Below are 23774 nucleotides of genomic sequence, written 5' to 3' on the forward strand. Positions count from 1 at the left end.
TCCTATGACTTCATTTATAGCAACAGAGAAGTGTCTGAACAAGTGATAAGTTAAGTGATTACAAGATTAGGGACCTAGTGTTTAAAATTCACCACACTGATAACCACAGCATGTCTGTAAACTTAATGTTACTCCCTGAAAAATTTTAGGTTATTTTTCTCTACAGGATTTTATCTTTTGCATGTCTTTTGTGGAGGACAGATTAGTACACTTTAAAATCTATGATGCAAACATGAAAACTGAAAAGGGAAATAAAAAAACAGGAGTGTTGATCCTATGACCCTGATTATCACCAAGGATGGAAGCAGAAAAATCTAGCTTTTTAGAAGGGAAATAAAACAACACCTTAGCTGCATGTCTTTAGTAAGTTTGTTATGGCATTAAAAGTGAAGTCTGAATTTCTCTTTGAAAGGCAATATACTGTTCAATTGCTGCCATCTTATGTCTCAATCAATAGCTGATATTTTCATTCTTTTCTCTCCTTTTCTTTTCCAGGGTGGCGTTTGGTTTGCAGTTATTTTGCCACCTTTTTCTCCTTCTGGGCTGTCAGATTTCTAAGGAGACCTGGAGGGAGAAAGCCTGAAGAACTTGTTAGTCCACAGCTGCCTCTCTGTTGAGGACAGTGGGTTTGATTAAAGGGGAGCGCCCCCCTGGCTTTCACAGATCACATCAATCACGTTGATCAGCCCCCGAAAGGCAACATATTGTCTGGGACTCTGCCAAGAAGGGATATCAATTTCACAATTGCACTTATGTCTTTCAGCCAAGAACCAGTTTATTTTTGGCTACTGAAGTCTGAGATTCACTTTGGAAGCAGCATTTCTATTTTCACGCTTTATGCCAGCCTCTGAGCAATAACTTTCCCTTTAGTCAAATAGAGGCATCTTTACATAGCAAATTTGCTCTGTCTCACTAGAGCTTGGAGTTACACATTTCTCCTTTAAGAATCATATTTTATATTTTGCCAGAGTTTTGAGGTTTTTTTTCTTTTCTATTATTAATTCTTCTATAAAGAGACAGTTCTTGATAGAAGAGGTACCCTTGTAAACAAAGCCCTCAGAAAACAGAACTGTCAGAACCAGCAAAAATTTTAAGAAAAGTTAAAGAAAAACAAGTGCAATGCTTAAACCTTCAGTTTCTGATGTGTGCTGATAGCAATGATAATGATACTTATCAGTAACCCTGAAAGAAAGTCAAGTCCAGTAGTTATGTCCGTTTTTGGTGTCAGGTACATTATATCTCTAAATGTATTTTAAGTGGTATTTAATATTATATATTGCAAATTGTGGAGAAATTTTATATATTATGGCTTAGAACTCCATCAAAATTTGTCATAGTTTGCACACGTAAAATTCTGACCCATGATTACTCTGTATTATTTCTTCACCTTTAAAATATGTACTCTTTTAAAACCACTTATAGTGGTTGCTTTTCTATTTGCCAGTTTCTCATACTGTTCTTGTCTGAAATTCTGGCTCATTTAAGGAATAAGATGCTCATTTAAGGAATAAGATATGGAAATGGTATTACAATGACAATTAGATTAATCATTAAAACAAATATTCACTGAAAAAAACATTTAAAACATATCTTCTAGAGTTTATCAATGAAAAATACATCTTCCAACTACTGTAAATATCTTGTAAGACGTTTTAGGTTAATGAATTAGAGCAAATATTGAAAGTATATTATCTGGCTATTTTTCTTTTGTAAGTTATATAATGAATTACAGAATTAAATTCAATGACTTTTTAAAATAAGCCTCGGTTGGTTTTAATTATTTCAAAATTATAATAACAATGTAAAAATTCAAAAGCCAAATACTGTTAAATCCTCTTTTAGAAACAGCATCACTGCAGGCTTAATGGGTGGTAACTATAGCCTCTGTAAACTTCTTTAATAATAAATGATTACATACCTACTTTTTACATATATTATTTCTGAGTTATATTTATTTAACTTAATGTAAACCTACAGGAAGATACTTTTATTTTAATTCTAAATCTTAACTGGTAGATTTTAACACCAAACACTAAATTTAATATATCGTTTGAATATTTTTTCTTAAATAAAACAGGTCTCAACTGGAACTGTTAAGAAAATACTGTTTGATCATGTTCTTTTCTTCTGAATCATCAGAAGTAGGAGAAACTTTTTTAAAAATTGTTTTCTCAGACAGCAAACCATAAAAAGCCATCATCACAATGTGTTCCTGAAAATTAACTGGAGATCTCAGCTTTAGTGTGATTATATTACAGGCACTTGGAACTATAATAAATGCTGAAACCTTATTGTGTTTAAATGAGGAAAGATATGTTAACTACCATCAGCAATAACTATCTTTGAAATGTTCTGCTAGATTCTTTAATTACATTTAAATGCCTTCCTTAAATTATTTTAAAATAATTTCTTTTTGGGTTCTGGGAATATGAATGGCTCTTTCGCAGCCTGTGTTTACAATTTTACCTTTACATCTATAAATGATCTTGTTTAATTTTTTTGGCATAAGAACGATTTGACCTAGTATTTCTTTTCTATTGATAGAAAGTGCCTGTATTGCAAAATCTAATTTTAATTTTAATATTTGTTATTTTCTCCACAGTAGACTCCTGTGTAAAGTTCATCTTGGAGAGCAAAAATGCTAATTAACACTTTCCTATTAACCAGTACGCTCATAAAAATCTTTATTTTTAACCCCATGCCTTAAATCTATTAAAAAGTGACAGTGGTATCTTTCACCCAATTACATACAGAAGAAAGATAAACAATTAATGTCTGTCTAGTGGCATTATTTGCCATAGTGAGATGTGCTTGAAAAAATACAATCTGTCACATTCCTCTGACATTTGGATTTTCATAAAGTAACTCAATGTAGTTTTGATGAATTACATTCTTAACATTCTTATTGTCAATTTAAAAGTATTTGTTTCTTTCTAAATCATATATCAAATCTCAGGATAGGAGGTAACATTAAAAAATAGAGGAAAGCTATTATTTGCCTAAATGAATCTCACAACCTGTGATAATTTATCATTAACTGAGTTCCTTGACTTTCTTCATCTTGATTTTGCTGTTAGATACCTACTACTTCAATACATAGCCAATATTATCTGCACTGAACTAAGTCAGCAGTTTTGACATCTTCATTTCAATGTCCTTTTCTGTACCTTCAGCAATGTTAATGTTACAAATTATAGGAGGGCATATTAATAGCCATACCCAAGAAGCAGAAAGAAAAGTGCATTTTTTTTAACTAAGTACTAACTTGGGATTTCCCGGGCCCATTGTCAAGTCAGCCGAACCCACAGCTCCTCCATTGTGATGATAATGGATTCCGTGTTGTTGGCGCAAAGGTCGCGAGGTCACCGTAAGCTCCTTAATGGACTGTGAAATAACTTTAACTGCATTAACCTCTCTGGATCACATGGGTGGCACCAACAGCCACTCCTGAAATTCTCATTCGCTTATAGAGACAATACCATTAGATTATTATATTTTCCATTTGGAATGGCAATAGGCTCAAAGCAATTATGCAGCTAAGCATTTCCATTAAGTGAATAGGACCTTAAAGAAGATTAGCTAGAACATCTCTTTCATTCAATATGTGAGCGTGAGGTCAGATACTCTAAAAATTTCACCAGATTTTCAAATGCCTTAAATTTAGTGTCTACTAAACTAGATTTTAGACTGTCAATGGGTGAAAGAAAAACACCTTGTACATATCACTGTTTTCAAGCTAGGCAGTACATTTAGAGGATAGAAGTCCTTCCCATCTATTGGTTTTTCTAATGAAATCAACTATGAAACCAAGAGAGCTGTGAGAACCAAGAATTTAAGACAGAGAAAAGTACATTGGAAGCCACATCTATCTTTCCCTGCTTGTAAGGACCCCTCCCTATAGCAGAGATACTATTTTCCACAGGAATTTAAATGCTGTTGTTCTCATTTCTGCCTGCTGGTTATTGTGTTTAAAAGACCAAAATTATTTCCTTTGAAACTACACAAAGCTGGGAAGACCTTATTATCTGAAGGACAAGAATAATTGCAATTGGTTTGCATAGATATAATCAGACATCTATTTACTCACAAGTTAAGCCCTGTTGGCTAAGTATCCAAGCGAGATTTAAAAAGTACTGTGATCATCAGTATTATCATTAAAGTACCTCATTGTCATCTTGATATGACATAACAGAAAAAACACACCACATTAAACACATGTTTAAAATGCTATTTGATTTTTTTGTGGGATATCATGAGCCGAAAAGTGAAAACAGATAGACTACATTTCTTTGCTTCTGGAATGCATATTTTAATGTTTTGAAAATTAGAATCCAATTTGCAGTCGATTTTTATACTTAGCATAATACTTTTTTAAATTCTAGAAAATGTAACTGAAGGTGTTTTGAAAATGTAGTGAACTAATGGAAGACAGAAAGATCCTTTCTTTAATCCTGATCTCTGTGTGTTCTTTAACCTTGGAAAAACTGTTTTTTGCAGATTTGATGAGAGTTGATTATTGCTGTTTTCTAGAAATGAGAGAGAGAGAAGAAGCATATGAGCTTAGAAGCTTGGCCCTTGGAGTATAAAATGTCATTGTCTACATTGTTCAAGAATTCTGATCAAGGGGATAAATTATACTTCTGCTAAAGCCAAATACATCAAAATCTACTATTTGATTATAGTAGCTATTGCTATTTTTAAATCTTTTTAAAAAGTCTTCGCCTCTTTCCCTGAGAGTTGCTATGCTTTATTTGCTTTTATGCCCGCCATTGTCACCCACCAGATGGATCAGTCAGCTTACTATTTAGTCATTCAACAGGCAATTATTGCACACTTTTTCTATGCCAAACACTTTTGATATGCAGACTTTCCAGTGATGGGGACTGGCAAGTAAATCAGCAAGTGTTATGATTGAGGCCTGCACAGGCCATGTGGGAACTCAGAGAAAGGCATCTATCATGTTCTCTTTTAGCAGTTAAAATAACATCATGTTTCATGTTTTTATATCCTCTCACTTCAGCTCATAATAAAACTACCACTCAGGAGCCTTGGCGCTATGTTTCCTGAACATGACATGCCTACCTTGCTCCCCTTCCAACTTCCTGAGCTGGCTCTCCCAACCTGCCACTTGATGGTAGTCTGATACTCTTCTGTACGGACAGCCTACAAATGTGCTCAAGATATCAGACATCACATGTGAGTTGCCTGCATGTCTCAGAACCTGTTGTCTAATCAATTAATTAGTCTACAAATATATACAAAGCACCTAGTATTTATAACAGCAAGGAGCTGGCTGGGCTTTTTTACTCAAATGTATGTTTGGAGTTTGGATTGATGAGGATGCAGTAAACTATCTTATGATGAGTGAGTAATCCTTAAAGAAGCCAACTATTTTCAATATTGGTCAGCAGTCAAGCCAACAAATAGTACTAACGCACTGTGATGAATATGCCAAACCTTTAGTGTGATGCCTGTGTTTCTGTTGCACTCCTTATGCTGTAAAGAATATAAACATACTCTATAGAGTAGATGAAACTCATTGAAAAGTCCACAATATATCCAAAACATATAAAAAGATTTATGTTCCATGATCAAGTGGAATTTTCCCCAAGGATAAAAGATTAATTTAATATAATATTCTGAAATTAATTAATGTAAAACATCATATCAAAAGAATAAAAGCCTGAGATCAGTTAATGTAAAACGTTGTATAATTTAGTATCCTGAAATCAATTAATGTAAAACATCATGTGAACAGAATGAAAAGCAAAAACCATAAGATCATGTCAACAGATGTAGAGAAAACATTTAACAAAATCCAACATTTTTTTGTAATAAAAACTCTCAACAAGCTAGGAATATCTGTTTTAAAAAACCCCATAGCTAACATTATACTTAATGATAAAAGACTGGATACTTTCTCCCTTTAGATCAGAAATGAGACAAGAATATTTGATCTTGCCACTTCTATTCAATATTTGTACTAAAGATTTAAACTAAGGTAACTAGGCAAGAAAAAGAAATAAAAGGAATACAGATTGGAATAGAAGAAGTAAACTATCTCTATCCACCGATTACATGACCTTGTACTTAGAAAATCCTAAATAATCCACTAAAAACTATTAGAATCAATAGATTAGTTTAGCAAGGTTGGTTGCAGGACACAAGATCAATACACAAAAGCCAATTCTACTTCCATATGCTCACAGCAAACAATCTGAAAAAGAAATTGAGAAAACAATTCCACTCACAACAGCTTTAAAGAATAAAATACTTATAACGAAATTGAATAAAAGATGTACAAAACTTATGCTCTGAACCCTACAAAACATTGTTGAAAGTAAAGGAAGCCAAATAATGAACAAACTTTTAGGTTCATAGATCAGAAGACAACATTGTTCAGATAGTAATATTCCTCAAACATATATAGATTCAACACAATCTTTACCAGCATCCCAGCTGATTTCTTTTTTTTTTTTTTTTTTTGAGACAGAGTCTTGCTCTGTCATCCAAGCTAGAGTGCAATGGCGCAGTCTTGGCTCACTGCAAGCTCTGCCTCCAAGGTTCAAGTGATTCTCCTGCCTCAGCTTCCAGGGTAGCTGGGATTACAGGCACCCGCCACCATGCCTGGCTAATTTTTGTATCTTTAGCAGAGACGGAGTTTCACCATATTGGCCCGGCTGGTCTTGAACTCCTGACCTTGTGATCCACCTGCCTCAGTATCCCATAGTGCTGGGATTACAGGTGTGAGCCATCGACCCCAGCCCCTAGCTGATTTCTTTGTAGAAATTAACAATTAATACTAAAATTCACATGAAATTGCAAGGGGCCAAAAATAGCAAAAATAATCCTAAAAAACATAAGGTTGGAGAATTCAGATTTCAAAACTTACTACAAAGTGACAGTAGTCAAAACAGTGTGGCATTGGCAGAAGAATGGACATATAGATCAATGGAATGGTACTGAGACTACAGAAATAAACCCATACATCTATGATCAATTGATTTTCAATAAGGGTGCTAACACCATTCAATAGGGAAAGAATAGTTGTTGTTTTTTAACAAATGGTGCAGAGATAACAATAGTCACATATAAAAAGATAAAGTTGGATCCCTACTTCACATTGTGTATAGAAATTAACTCAAAATGGTTCAAAGGCCTAAATGAAAGAATTAAAACTATACAATTTTTTTAAAAAAACATAGATCTAAATCTTTATAATATTGGATTTGGCAAAGCATTCTTAGAGGTGAAACAAAAAGCATAAGCAAAAAGAAAAAAAAGATAAATTAAATGAAATGTCATCAATATTAAATGTTGTTCTTCAAAGAACACCATCAAGAAATAGAAAAGACAACCCATGGAATGGGAGAATATATTTGCAAATTATGTACCCAAAAAGGGTCTGGTATACAGAATATATAGCTTTTATAACTTAATCATAAAAACAACTCAATTTTTAAAATGGACAAAAGAGCTGAATAGACATTTCTCCAGAGAATGGGGTACAAATGGCTAATAAACCCATGAAAAGATGGTCAACATCTTTAGTCATAAAAAAAATGCAAACCAAAATCACAGTGATATATCACTTCATACCCACAAGGCTGACTAGAATTAAAAAGTCAGACAGTACCAAGTGTTGAAGAGGATAAGGATAAAGCGTAACGCTAATACACTACTGATGGGAATGTAAAATGGTCCACGTACTTTGAAAAACAATCTGGCAGTTTTTCAGATGATTAAACACAGAATTACCATATGACCTAGCAATTCTACTTTTAGGTATATAAGCAAGAGAAACGAAAATATATGTCCATAAAAAAGCTTGTTCGTGAATGTTTAAATCAGCATTATTCATAATAGCCAAAAGGTAGAAAAACACAAATGACTATCAAGAGACAAATGGATTTTAAAATATGGTATTCCCATACAACAGAATATTATTTCATCATAAAAAGAATTAAAGTGTTGGTATATGCTACAACACAGACACACCTTGAAAACTTTATGTGAAGGAAAATAAGTCAGTCACAAAACATCCACACATCATATGATTCCAGTCCTATGAAGGTCCAGAATAGGGAAATCTGAGACAGAAAGTAAATTATTGACTGCTTAGGGCTGAAGGGCGAGATGGAGGTAGGTGATGATAGCTAATGGGTACCAGGTTTTATTTTGAGGCAAAGAAAATCTTTTAAAGTTGACTGTGGGGATGGTTGTACATGTCTGTAAACATACTAAAATCTTTAGAATCATATGCTTTAAATGGGTAAATTGTATGGTATGTGAATTATAATAAAGCTGTTTTTAAACAGAAGATAACTCTGTATTGCATATTTTAAGACTTACGCTGGAATTACCTAATTGCCCTTCAGAAATGTGAAATTATTTTCTAGCAATAAATGTACAAGATAAAGAATTCATTGTTCTCAGAATTATACCTTAGGAATCAGATTGCAGTGAGAGTTAAAATATTTGGCAGCAGGTCTTTGAGGTGCTAAGCAACTTGAGGCTTTATGTGCAAAAAATCTAGGTAGGTTTAACTTCTGCTCTTATATCTAGTTTATCCATGAAAGACTAGGAACCTAAGATAGTCATCAATTCTAAAAGTTAAACATACTTCAATGCCATTCATCTGAATATCATTGTTTGAGAGCAGCTGCTGCCTCAGTTTTGCTCCTTTTCTCTTGTAAGTTGTATATTAGCATAATTCTTGTTCCCATGTGGTATTTTGCAGTTCCCAAGGTTTGTACATGCCTCTGTTTTCTACGGAGTTTTTCAATAACAGCTGATTTTCTCTATATTAGATGCAAGTGACAGTATCACTTGGAAAGCCAGAAATAAATTATTTTAATATTCTAAAATGGAACAATATTTAAAAAGTAAGTGAATAATCACTTCAGGATAAAAACAGCCATCAGGCTCCAATAGAGACCCTGAGATTCATTTCTTGTCCTTGTAGAGAAGAGAGATAATGGGTGAATGTGTCTTTATGTAAGTGTTCTCACTGAAGTTTATTTGCTTCAGGTCTTAAGGTGGCAAAGCATTTTGCAATGAAGGCACTTGCAGCTTTGCATTGTTCTGTCTCAGGAGCTTTACCTTCACAGGTCTTGCTCCCATTAGTACCCACTGAATGATGAATTTTTAATCCACATAGGCATTTTTCATATAATGGAAGACAATTTTAAAAAGCCAGAAGATACCTATATTAATTTTACACTCTCCAAGGACATTTGAAAAGTCTCTAGAGAGCTGTTTCCTTTTCTGACCTCAATGTACATGGTCTAAGAAAATATTGAGCACTACACAGAGTGCTTGCTCTTTCATCTTTAGAAAGGAATGATTCTGAAAACCCTGTGGAATGGTTCACCGAAATTGGCCTGGAGATGAACGTTTTAAGAGAAGCACAATATCAAGACTCAGTTATATGGCCAAGTGGTTCAGTCACGCAACCATTTGTGCATCAGATGCCTACCACATGCAAGGCACTGAGCTAAGTATAGTGAGAGGGCTATAGGAATATACAAGACTCGTCTCCCAAGAGGAGTGAGGGAGATGATAGGCATACATAGCCATAACATCAGGCTATATGGAATGAAAGTCTTGAAAATTTATGAAATAAGAGCAGTAGAAACAAATTTCTGTGGGAATTCTGAGTGAAAAGAAATCATGAGATCAAGAAATCGATGATCTCCATGGAGGTGGCAGTATTTGACTTGGAGCTTGAAGATGGATGGTATTTCAACAGAGTAAAGGGGTGGTGGTCACATTAAAGAAAAAAGGAAGTGGATGAACAAAGACGTACAAAGTTTGGGATGTTTTAAGGAAAGATGAATAATTATGTTTGGCTATACCATAGAAAATTAATAAGAAAGAAGTCCAGAAAGCAAGTAGAAGATAGATCATGAATAAGATAATGCCAATAGAAAAAAACTGGATTTTACAAAGAGCATGTCAATTAGCAGACTATTGCAACTAGTCCAGGCAAGTGTTAGCAAGAGTTTCTAGATTAAACTGGCCTTTTAGCAGCAGAATACACAGAAGTTGAAGATTGACTGGATATAGAGTAAGAAAAAGTAAGGAAAGAGTCAAATATAACACCTGAGTACCAAGTGAACTAGAAATAGAATACATTAACCAAAAAATTAGCCAAGTTGGAGAAAGATTATGGGTTAGGTTTGAGAAAATGAGATTGAACATTTCAGCCTTTCCAAAAGGAGATCTCAAGTCAAAGTGTGAAATCAGAGTTTGAAGAGAAGATGGGACTACAGATTATAAATGTAGTGTTTACGTACATATCAATGTTGGCTTACAGTTTCTTGAACTGATAAATGACAAGAATGTAAAATGAAATAATTTAAGAAATGGTGCTAGGAAATAAAAGAGATCACTAAAGAAAAAGGTATAGGTGAAAAAAAAAAAACCAGACAAACCATAGATACAATTGAGACCATCTACATTTCTAAACCAGAAAAAAAGATGAGGCAGAGATCCAGACAAAGTGGCAACGAAGAGGTAAGATGGAAAGTGGAAGAGAATTTCAAAGAAGAGAAGTCAGATAAGAGACAGGGAGGAACAATGAGATGGATGCACAGCTAGTGATTTGATAGTGAGGAAGCTGCTTGGAGCAAAATTAACAAGTAACAAATTGAATATATAATAATACTGCTATAGTCTCAATGTCTGCTTCCCCCCAAAATTCAATGTTGAACTTCTAACCCCACAAGTAAGGACATTAGGAGATAGGGCTAAGTCCATTCTGCCCTAATGAATGAAATTAGTGCCCTTAGATAAAGGAGAGCCCCCTCCCCGCTTCCACTAGGCAAAGTCATAGCAAAAAGATGATGTTCTAGGAGCATGATCTTCACCAGGCACTAAATCTGCTGGTTCCTTGTTCTTCAACTTCCTTACCTCCAGAACTGTGAGAGATAAATTTCTGTTGTTTATAAACCACCCAGGTCATGCTATTTTATTATAGCTTACTGAACAGACTAACACGAACACTGTCACTACCCTACGGCTTTATAGTATTTTTGCAACTTGTAAAGCACTTTCAAAATGTCTAAGCAATGTAGGAAATTTTACTACTAAAGTTAGTTTTCAAACAAAATTTCTATCATCTTAAATACACAGTTGCAGGAAGCCAAGTATGAAACCAATGTGAAAATAAGGAATAGATTAGAGAATAGCCTAATTATCATTTAGAGTATAATTAACGTACCTTATAATTAATAGAGACTAATCTCAATAAGACCCTGAAATTCCTACATCATTTGTTGGTGGATCAATTTTATATGACCATCTTTATTAAAAAAGAAAAGTGACCAAAGTTTTAAATTTAAAAAAGGAAAATGTAAAGGTCAGTTTTAATCTTTATAACTGTAATAAAATAGAGACCATTTTTTACTAAATTCAAAGGTTAAATAAAGGAATCAAGAAAGAGAAAAGGTAGGTACAGGTAATTGTTTTTAAACTTCAGAAGATTAAACATACCCGAGAGAGACTGTAAAACTCTATGCAAACCTTCTCCTTTCACCAATACAAATTTACCTTTTACTTAATTCTTTTTCTTTTTTCTAAATATACATCATGTGAAAAATCTTTCCCCACAAGTATTTTAACTCAAAGTTCTAGGAAGAAAAAGCGACAAATTTAGCAAATTGTTTCCTTTTTTATTTTCTAAGTAAGCGAGTATCTCAAACATAAAGGCCGTTTCATTTGGCTCATGGGGAAGCCCTTCTGTTTGTTAAGGTACCTATATTTAGTTAGGAGAAGATAATTCTATCACTGCTTTGAAGGGTAACCTTGATTGTTCTGATGAAATATTCAGTTACACAATCTTAAGCATCGTTACTGTACTAAAAATGGACACAAGTGTTAGAGGAATGTGACTGAGGAAACTCTTCCCCAGATTCATGGACATTTCATGTGTCTGTTTACATTTTCCATTTAAACATAATATTTCTTTTCTTTGAATATACACAAACCTTCTTTAAATGTTAAATTTCATATTTCTTACAGTTTGAGGACTTTTCACAGAATTTATTTTACTTGATTCTTTTAGAAAATCCTGTGTGGCAAGCGAAATAAAAATGATTCCCATGTCACAGATGAAGAAAATGACTCTTAGAAGAAGAATGCACTGGAGAGGAGCCTCTGCAGGTGGGTAGCAGAGCCCTTCCTTCCCCCACAGGCAGGGAACACTTATGTTTCCTTTGTTTACTTATTTAGCTTATGTCTTCCATATGAAATATTAACTTCCTGAACGCTCTGCAGTTCATCGCTACACTCTTCCTTCATATCTAGAACATGGCCTGGCACATATTAGATGCTCAGTCATCATTTTAAAATAAACAAATAGTGATCCATTCAAGTAACATGAATAAACATCAACAACAATAGCTGCTTTCAGGAAAAAAGGGCAGACTCTGAATTATGGAGAATGTGAGAGACTTGGATCAGGATCATGAAGACTGTGTTCTTTTACTTTTTAGGGCAGGTTTAGTTAGGGACAATTCACCCATTTTTTTTTTTTTTTTTTTTAGTTTTACTGAGGTATGACTGATATAAAAAATGGCACACATTTAAGGTACGCATCTTTATAAGTTAAGACATATGCATGCACCCATGACGTCATCACCATAACCAAGGTATTAAATATATCCATCACCTCCAAAAATTGCCTTGTGCTCTTTTGTAAATCATCCATTTACAACTTATAATTCAGACTGGGCACAGTGGCTCATACTGTAATCTGACCACTGAGGCTGAGGCATGACGGTCACTTGAGCCCAGGAGTTCGAGGCCAGCCTGCATAACATGATAAGACTATCTCTAAGACCGATTCTATAGAAAATTTAAAAATTATTCAGGCATGGTGGTGCATACCTGTAGTCTCAGCTACTCGGGAGGCTGAGGTGGGAGGATAGCTTGAGCCGGGGAGGTCAAGGCTGCAGTGAACCCTGACTGTAACACTGCAGTGCAACCTAGGTGATAGAGCAAGACCTCATCTCAAAAAAACAAAAGCGCTAATTTCTACTAGACTTCTAGTTAGTTACTCTGTCAGAAGACATGTAAAAATTATAGGGCAGATCATAAGAGTTAAAACATTGAATAATTGTATTTCCCTGAGTGTTTATTTGTAATCTCTTATTATAATTTGTCCTCCCTCCCTCCCCCAGATTATGTTTATGCTTGTTTGTACTGGAGAACATGGAAGAGCATCGCAGGAGAAATTGTGCCTCCTTCGCCATCCAGGCTGGGTTGGGGGTGGGGAAAGGGGTAGGAGTGGAGCTATGTAGTGGTGGCGGCTTGCATAAGGAGAAGGAAGTTCTGGCTGAGGTTCCGTGACTTGGTGCAAGAAAGAAAGCAGAATATGGAAGATCTGTCTGACTCTGAAAAGTGGCACCTGGACTCAGCAGATGGAAAGCTCCTGGGAAGCTTTCCAGTACTAAAGGGACAAATCTTGGCAATTCCATTAGCTGTCTTTGTGACCTTGGAAGTATATCTTAAGCCTCTTTGTGCTTCAGCTTCTGTAAAATAGGTATAATAATAGAGCTGTGAAAATAAAAACCTCAGTATATGCAAGGTATAAGTAAGCATTACACAAATGCTATACATTATAATTCTGTATCTATCTACATGCAACTTGCAAAGTCTGGGAGACATAACAGAAATATGACTATAAGATAGTTGGAAATATATTTGAGGAAGCATTCAGATCTAGACATATAAATCTGGGAGAAAATCACAAATATAATACCTGCATTTGATAAGTAGGAAGTAAAGAAAAAACAAAGCCAGTAAAGAGACTTTGAATGTGTAATGGGTTAAAAGTACAAAAAACAGGGTAACCAGCATACATTAGAAATCAGGAAAAAACTAATTTTTAAGAAGGATGAGGTGTTCAACATTTAGTTCCACCTTAAGTCTTGATTTTCCTTAGACAATTTCTGTTTTATCTACAGTCTCTGGATAAAAGTATCTAATTTTGATGTTAAGTTACAAAGTTATACTATCAAAATTATACAAGGTGGCCAAGAGTTCTGAGAATATGGGAATTGAGACAAGGCCATGGATTGCTTTGAGAAAATAGGGTTAACAGAGCCCTGTTACAGAGAGAATGGTGGTGAGAAAGTAAAGGTATTAACTTTGAGAAGTTTCAAGACAAGGGGAAGGAAATAAGGCTGTCAAATTTAGCAAAGAAAAATATAGGATGCCGGTTAAAAGTGCAATATTTGGGACATGCTTATACTAAAAAGGTATTTGTTTATAAGAAATTCAAATTTAACTGGATATCATATATGTGTGTGTGTATAAAAAGTATATATATATACACACACACATATATGATATACTTTTATCATACATGTATACTTTTAGCATATATACATTTAGTATATATACACACACATATATAAACATTTAATATACATAAGCACACGTATGTGTGTGTGTGTCTGTGTGTGTGTGTGTGTGTGTGTGTGTGTGTGTATTTTCCAGATGGAGCTTGCTCTGTCACCCAGGCTTGATTGCAGTGGTGTAATCTCGGCTCACTGCAACCTCTGCCTCCCAGGTTCAAGCATTTCTTGTGCCACAGTCTCCTGAGTAGCCAGGATTACAGGTGCACACCACCACAACTGGCTAATTTTTGTATTTTTAGTAGAGATGGGATTTCACCATGTTGGCCAGGCTGGTCTAACTCCTGACCTCAAGTGATTCACCCACCTTCGCTTCCCAAGTGCTGGGATTATAGGTCTGACCTACCTCACCCGGCCTGGTATCTTCTATTTTATCTGACAACCCTAGAAGGAGGAAGACAAAATGGTAGCTCTAAAAACTGCATGCATTAAGGGAGGATTTATAAAGATTTAAACTATGAAAATGTTATTATGTCTGAAAAATTCCAAAGATGAATTTTGTTTTTCTTTTGTTGATAAGGGATGTTGTCGGAATCAAGAGCCTGGTAGATAGAAGTCTTAGAGGCTGGGCTGTCTAGATTCGAATTCTGACTCTACCACTTCCTAACTGTGCTACCTAAGGCAAGTGACTAAACCTCTGTGTCTTAGTTTTATAGGAGTTTTACAATAACTAATGATTTTTTCTTTTTTAGATGGAGTCTTGCTCAGTCGTCCAGGCTGGAGTGCAGTAGCACGATCTCGGCTCACTGCAACCTCTGCCTTCCAGGTTCAAGCAATTGTCCTGCCTCAGCCTCCTGAGTAGCTAGGATTACAGGTGCACCCCACCACACTCAACTAACTCTTCTATTAGTAGAGACGGGTTTCACCATATTGGTCAGGCTGGTCTCGAACTCCTGACCTGGTGATCCACCAGCCTCGGCCTCCCAAAGTGCTGGGATTACAGGCATGAGCTACCGCACCCCACCAATAGCTAATGACTTTTAACACACTTAGCGCAATGTAAGTATATAGAACTTGAACACAGAACATAGCAAGTGATACATAAGTATATGTTAAGTAAATAACAATTTAAAATTGTTACTGGTAAATAAATGTTGCTTTTTTTTCTGAAACATTAATGCTCCTTTTTTAAAAAAACAAATACAAATATTTCTATGCTCAGCCATCCATAAATATTTTTGAAAGCCTAAAATAATAAACCTTCAAATAAAAATTCTTTGAAAACAGAAATTGAGAAGCAGGGAATATTCCTTTCTACTTTCTACCTTTCTAATTGTCGAATATATCTACCAAGAGAAAGTATATATTTTGTAATAAAACAACCGAAAAGACAAAAAAAGCACAAATATTTCTATCTTCTGTGAATGCTAATATCAGGGTGTATTCACTATCAAAAGTTTCTCTAGAAAATACTGTAGCAGAAAGGTAAAGAATATTCAATAATTCATACAGCTGCATTAAGGGGTCAACTATAAATTACTAAAATGATCCCACAGCAATGAACACAAATGAGAATAATAACAAGTGACTAAGAACAACTTATGCTATTTTAATAATTTAAATCATAAAAATAATATAAACCTTTGATGCTAAAAATGTTAATTCCTGACCCTTGTCTAATGGAATTTGATAATGTAATGAGAAAAAAGCTAACAAAGTTGATGTGAAGTTAAACATAGCTGTCTTCTGTTGAGCCTTCCCCACTTGTATTAACACTACATAGCTCAAGTGCCAGGAAAGCAGCGAGACAGGAGCCATTCTACTTGTCTTTGATAGCAGCACTTTTGCCCATATACAGAATGCCAAATTATAAAGACAAAACAAGAGAAGTGATTAAGAGTAAGAAGCAGAAAGGAATAGAAAGTCTTGAAAGGTTTTTGAAATAACTCTGATCTTCAGAACGTACATCCATCATATTTTCAAGTTTTTTGACTGTATCTTTAAAAACCTCCCAAAGGAAATGTTGCTTTTCTGAATGATTTTATATACTTCACTAGACCAATAAGAAGTATAGATTTCCCTTTTTTGCCTTGGCTTCTAGGAGGCTTGAAACTGAATTTAGTGACTAATTGCTGTATGGCTCTTCAAATTTTGAATGATAGTCATACTTTAAAATATCTAAAAAAATGAGTATTTTATCTCTGCTTTTTTTTTTAATACAAAGGCACCTCATTATAAAAGTCATAGTACCATTTTTTTTAAAAAAGAAACATTTCTAAGGTACTAAATTCCAAATATCTCTAGACCTCTCACCAGGCATACAAACCTCTCCACCCTTACGCAAACTTATTACCACCCCACCCCTGACCAAAATCTTGAGTTACCTTGTGTTTTTTAGTCAACTAGAGGGAATTTTACCTAGAAATAGTATTTTTAAACATAATATGAATTAGCAAGATTGATTTTTTGTGTTTATTTTTTAAAGACAGTAAAGTGCTAATGGAGAATCAATAGAAATAGGTGAAACGCAGCATCAGTATATAAAAATCTATACTATGGATTATAAAATCAATTTTGCAATACAACTTGAGAAAACTCTTCTTAAGGAAGGTTAGGAACTGTTATGATAAACACAAATCATTATTTTTTCTCTTTTCACTTGCAAAGTGTATTTCATTCTTTGGGTAGCATTTCATTTAAAATGTGAATTACGGCAGAATAATAAAGACTGAGCCCTGCCCCTATAGGAACCATACCAACCGACCAGCTATTCAATAATGGTTTTATTACAGTAAATTATTATTAAAAACCAGAGAAACTTGAATTTATAAATATTATATATAATATAATAAATATGCAATTAAAAACAGAATCAAAGTGACAATGTAGAATCATAATAAGATAATATTCTAAACTTTGGCTAAGAATCAGAAATACATATGCCTGGAACTTACCTTGGAGATGCTGATTCATTAAGCCGGGGATGGTGTGATTCTGGAGTGTGGCTAGGCTGGGAACTTGAAAGCACACTGCAGCAATTCTGGAGAGCCTGAGGAAATGATCAGACATGAAGAAAACATGCATGAAAGATGTTCATCATTGTATTATTTAAAATAGAAAATTCGTGAACTGTTAAGTAAACCATGTTATATATAAATGGACTAGCATCTGGCTATTCAGAATTAGGAACACAGAGACTTTAAGAACGTAGGAACTTATCATCTTATTAGCAGTCCACTGGAATATAGGCTCCATGGAGGCAGGGACTTTTGTGTCTTTGGTTCACTGCTCCATCCTTAGATGCCTAAATAATGTGCGACATACAATATGTGGTCATTTAAATACTTGTTGGATAAAAGAATGAATAATAACTTTAAAAATAAGATAGAGCATCACACATCATTAAAAGGTTAACTAAAGAAAAAAATCATTAAAAAGTTGAAGAAAATATGTTTTTCATTCTGAAAAAAAAAAAAAGCCAAATAAAAAAATTTCAAGTGTGAATCTATGCTCAAGGCATCTGTTAAGCTACTATGTGGTAAAGCACATAATTTCAGTTTTGACTACAGTAATTATGGACTCATGAAAACATTTACTCACATACTCTTTAGATCAAAAGCCATAGAGTCAGTCAGGCAAGGGTAGAAAGGTTGGATTTGGGCAGGAAAATACCAGAGATGGGATCTAAAGAAACTCACAGAAAGACTGGACATGTCTCTGAAAAACCTGCGATTACAACCTGCTTGCCTCCCCGCAATAAATGCTTCCTGAAATTTAACCTGAGCCTCAACACTTAGCTGTGCTTCTGTTGAATGCAGAGGGCACTCGAGCTTTGAGTGCTTCTCCCACAGCAAAGGAGGCCTGTTGGGCACATAAGGTGTGCACAAATGCTTGATGATTGACTGGTTGATTGGAAAGAGGAAGATACGAGTCTGGAGGACAGACTGTCAGTTCCAGATGGTCCCCTGAGGATGAGCAGGAAGCAATCCAGAAATCTCTGCCCCGGAAAAACCACAGGCTGTCAATTACGTGCATCAAGCAGGGTTGAGAAGAGGCAAAGTGGAAGCAAAAAAGAACTAAGAAGTGATTCTTCATGAATGTGTGGCTTTGCAGTATCTCCATTCTCCTTTTCCAATTTGCAGGGCATTCCCAGAAGCACTGTGGTCCACGTGCGGCCCTTGAGTGCCTACACATCTCCTCATGTTTTAGATGTGCTTGAAGTAAAAACAAATTGGTTTCATGATCCTATTTCTGTTTTTCCCCCAAGCACCGTCTTTCAATAATTTTTCCTCTCTTTTTTTTCAAAAAAAAAAAGTTTATTTGCTGCCAAAGAGAAAGTGTGGGTCTTTGTTATTAATGTTGTAGAAATACAAATATGTCCACCTCAGAAAGGAGTCTTCATTAACTCCCACAGCCCAGAAAATTAAGGCATGCCTCATCAGGATCCAAGCTTGCTGTCGACAAAATTGCAAGGGACTAGTTGAGTTGCTGGGGTTCATAATGCTGATAGAGCGGTTTCCACGTGAATGAAGGATAAACAGCGATTAATTTCAGCCAATAAATAATGGTTTGAGGCCCACATTGAAAGAGGAACAATTACTTTTCCATTTTTCCTGCCAAATGAGCTGATAAGAGAAAACAGGGGAGTTGGCCACGTAAATCAGTCTTAATTTTATCTTCCCCATTAAAAAGCAGCCATTAAGACCATCTTCGGCTCATTTCATCCTCCTCTTGTTTCACTTTTTCAATTTGCACAAAAGGGGGGAGTTTGCTCGTCATAAAATTTCACTTTGGCCAACCTATCATTTGCATCTGGGCCAATAAATAGCAATTAGCATAAACATTTAAATCAGGAACTGGAACAAATTCTTGTTCCCCCAGCAAGCTGTTAAATTACAATATTTTACTATATATAAGAAGCACTAAACAAAAGATCTGTTGGGCATTATTATCCTCTTCCAGATAGGACATGGTTGAAATAATAACTCCAAACCCACACTTCTCACTCACATCAAGAATATCTATATTGTGTGGTTCTTGGCCTGGAGAATCAATGTTTCTTGCCCACGGTTTAAGTTCTCATCCCAACAGGGATATTTTAGCTCAGTTTTGTGAAGTATGAAAACTGCAGCAAAGACTTCCTTGCCTGAATAAATGTTTTGCACTATAATTAAAAGGTGTCTCAACAGGAGCCGTTCTAAGTTCAAATCGAAGTCCATGCACAAAATACAATGAAATGCATATAATAGGAAAATGAGAACTGGCATCTGGAGGTCAGAGGAAAAACGATGATTCTGTGATCACAATCCCAGTGCCAAATGATCAAGACCCATAGCTCATTCTGCCCAGTGCTTGTTTCCCACAGTGGCCTCTAGGAATGGTTTGTTATAATAGATTGGTTGTCTTACATAACACTATTCTCAAAGGCAGAAATGCAGCCTGCAACCTCCAACCTCAAACTTGTCTTTATCTAAACATAGTTAGGTTTTTGGCCCATGCTCTCTTTTGACTTGTTAGAGTGCAATGATGAAGCTTCACAGAGAGATGTTAAGAGAAAAAAAAAATAACTACAGGGACACACTGCAGGTGGTTGTCCCCAAACCAAGTATTAAACCTTCTTTTCCTTTAAGCAAGGCCCTTTTATTGTCAACTGAAACTTAGTTCATTATGTATCCATGGCTCATTGAAAGTCAAGGTGAGTGCTCCTCTTGATGAGGCCCTAATTAATTTTGTCTGGGAACCCAGAATGGAACAGAGTGGTTTTGATGTTTTCTATGAAACCTTACACTGGGAATGTTTGGGTTTACCAGTGAAACTATTGATGGCTTCCAGTCTGCATATATGTGAAATGTGTATTTGCAATTAGGAAGAAGACATTGAAAATCTGAATATATTGTTCTGTTTTTCTTGTTTGTTTTTTTTGAGACAGAGTCACGTGGGCTGGAGTGCGGTGTCATGATCACAGTTCACTGCAGCCTCGACCTCCTAGGCTCAAGCAATCTTCCCACCTCAGCCTCTCAAGTAGCTGGAACCATAGGTGTGTGCCACCACACCTAGCTAATTTTAAAATATTTTTCAGAGACAGGGTCCCACTATGTTACCCAGGCTGGTCTCGAACTCCTGGGTTCAAGGAGAACTCCGCCCCGCAAAGTGCTGGGATTACAGGCGTGAGCACTGTGCCCAGCCAGTAAATTGTTCTTTATTGCTGTCTTCGATGAATTGTTCTCTTATTGCTACAAGGCACTAAAAATAAGAAAACAGCCTGACTTCTAAGGAACAGAACATAGTCAACTTGGTATCAACTAAAAACAGAAGAGCAATGCTTTTGCCATCTCAGATACTAGCAACATGTGAAATTGACATTGCTTCTACTTCTTGTAGTACATAAAAAATAGCTCAACTCTCAGCTTTGAGTCTACAATTTATCAATTTAGTTATGTGAATGTGTAGGTGCCCTCTTTATTCTTTCCTCCAAACCTCCCCTCTTTCTACCTTACTAAACTACTTACTGCCCTTTATCTCATCATACCTACATTTGGGCTTGGAGAAAAAAAAGGAAAGAGAAAGGGAGGAGACACAAAATAGACACATTTAAACTTATATTCTGCCCCAGTGTTCAAGAGAATGAATGGCACTGAAGACACCAGGAATCCAAAGCTTCTTTCTTTCTAAGTCAACTACTACCTTCCCAAAGTAGATGACAAAGTGGATTCACATAATCCACAAACATTTATTGAGTTCCTTTTGCAAACCAGACCCTGGTCCAACCACTGAATAGAAGACCTGTGGCCTTTTCACCTCAAATGTTGGGTTAGGAAATTTAACATAACCAGTTAGCAATATTTGCCAATAAGTCCCAAAGTACCAATAATTATATAGGTTTGCAAAAGCAAATACATGTATTTTTTAAATATATATAAAATATAAACTTTTTGCTCTTTACATGTTGTCTAATGTATTAGAGTATGAAATCAAGAGAGCTGGATTATTGTTCATAATCACAGCAAATATTTGAGCTACCATGGCCTATAATACTAATAAAAAAATCATTTTGACATGCATTCAATATTTTGTTAGGCTGAAAGAAAGAAAATGTGGAAACAGCATCACAAGAAGCTGACAGTCAGGTGTCGTGTAGGACACGCAGCAAAACTACATCTCCCAGCTTGCCATGCAGTTAAGTTGCTGTGGGCTAAATTTTGGCTAATGAAGTATGGACAGATGTTCCATAAGTCAATTCCAGGTCTCGCTCTAAAACCATTTTGTTGAGTCTCAGCTCTCTCTTTCCCTTCCTCAGTAACCTTGGGGCCACAAGCATCAGATGGTGTAGCTAAGAAATGAGGAAATGCAGCACGAGACTGTAACATACAACTTTTAGTATGTTCAACCACCAAGATGTCAGGGTTTGTCTGTTGTGGCTGCTAGTTCAATTCCCCTTCAAAATGCAAAAGAGGACAGACACAAGCAGTGGTGGTTCAAAAATGTTTAACTCTCTCATTGGTACAGCCAGACATTAGCTCTACAGAATTCTCAAAACTACAGAAATGCTTTTTCTCCTCCTGCTCAGAGAATAACAAAAATTAAAGTTGAGCAAATTAAATAGTAAATTAGGACAGAATGAGGCAGAAGATGCACCCATTAGAATCAAGAAGAAGCAGAAAGAGTGTAGTTTTTCTAAGGAAAATACATTAAATGAGCAGCTAAGGAGTTCAATACTAAGATACTTAGTTCCATGGATTAGCTGCCTGGGAAGTGGGGAAGGTTGGGGGATGACTTTCAGATATAATTACAAAAGCAAATGCCAAGAGAAGCTGAAATGCTTAAAGCAGGGGAAGCTAAGGCAAGAGGATTGCTTAAGCCTGGAGTTCAAGCCCAGCCTGGGCAACACAGCAATAAAAACAAAACAAAACAAAAAAACAAGTTAAGATAACAGCCAGGCACGGTGGCTCACGCCTATAAACCCAGCACTTTAGGAGGCCAAGGGGGGCGGATCACTTGAGGCCAGGAGTTTGAGACCAACCTGGCCAACATGGCAAAACCTTGTCTCTAGTAAAAATACAAAAAATTAGCTGGGTGGAGTGGCAGGTGCCTGTAGTCCCAGCTACGTGGGAGGATGAGGCAGGAGAATCATTTGAACCTGGGAGGCAGAGGTTCCGGTGAGCCAAGATTGCACCACTGCACTCCAGCCTGGGTGACAGAGTGAGGCTCCATCTCAAAAAAAAAAAAAAGGTCAGGGGGAGGAGGAAAAAAGAAAAAAAAGGGTACATTTGGAAATTGTAATGACTAATGCTATTACAGATAAAATAATAATTATTATAATACCCCTTGTTAAATTAATGGATATATAACATTGCAAACACCATGTCTATTAAGGTAGTTATGTATTTGGATTCTTTTTCTTTACTTTTTTCTTTTTTCAGCTGGGGCCTCACTAGGTTGCCCAGCCTAAACTCAAAACTCCTGGGCTCAAAAATTAAGATGTCTTCTCACTGTATCCTCCTAAGTAGCTGGATGATAAGCACCTGCCATCACACCCAGCTCATACTTGGAGTCTTATTTCTTTTACTTATATGTTACATGTTTTTATTTGTACTCACAATACATACTAGAATTAGTATCACACATCCATATTTAAGGCTATTCTGTTTCATTAATCTGTCTGTTGATATTTTGTGCCAAGACAAGTTTTTGTTTTTTAAACCCTTATTGGGCTTTATTTTGGAGATTAAGAAAATTGTGTGCTATTTTGAAGATTATGAAAAAACACTTTGTAGACTATTTGGAAAATAAGGAAAAGTATAAAAAAAACACTACCACCTAGATAATATATTAACATTCTTGTGAATGGGTATATGCCAATTATGTAAAATGTATTTTAGTCAAATACAAAGCATACTTTTTATTCAGATTTGTTCTATGATTTTTTTTCTCCTACTATTTACTTGCTATTAAAAACTCTCCATTGGTTTTCCAACTCACTGAGAGCCAAATCTAAATCTATGTGCAATGGGTACACTGGCTACAGGTGTGCCCGGATGTTGGCTACCTCAGCTAACAGAGCTACCCAGTGGGGCCTGAGGCTGCTGGCAGGCTCATCCATTTATGTCAGTGTGTTGTAGAAACAGAATTTTCTCTGCCATAACATGAAAAAGATTCAGAAACATTCTAGCCTAGTACTGTCTCTCTCAGTAAATATTTTTGGGTATTTGCGTTAAATTTGTTAACCATTCTTACAATTGTTGGGGTTTTTTTGTTGTGTTTTCTTATTTTTTTCTAAGACAGAGTCTTGCTCTGTTGCCCAGGCTGGACTGCAGTGATGTCATCATAGCTCACTGCAGACTAAACCTCCTAAGCTCAAGCACTCCTTCCACCTTAGCCTCCCAAATAGCTGAACTACAGAAGTGTGCCACC

At 35.7% G+C, this 23774-nt stretch overlaps 1 long non-coding RNA gene across 1 annotated transcript in view; it reads right to left on the reverse strand.

Annotated features, from left to right (window-relative positions):
• The window catches only part of LOC105722267 (uncharacterized), a 113791-nt gene that overhangs the window by 71522 nt on the left and 18495 nt on the right, over positions 1-23774 (reverse strand). Inside the window, exon 2 of the long non-coding RNA XR_001108533.3 lies at positions 17318-17667. This is a non-coding gene — a long non-coding RNA (uncharacterized LOC105722267). The remainder of the gene's footprint in view (positions 1-17317; positions 17668-23774) is intronic.

Source organism: Aotus nancymaae, unplaced genomic scaffold (assembly GCF_030222135.1).
Source record: "Aotus nancymaae isolate 86718 unplaced genomic scaffold, 86718_ANA_hifiasm-v0.15.2.pri h1tg000032l_0, whole genome shotgun sequence".
NCBI lineage: Eukaryota > Metazoa > Chordata > Mammalia > Primates > Aotidae > Aotus > Aotus nancymaae.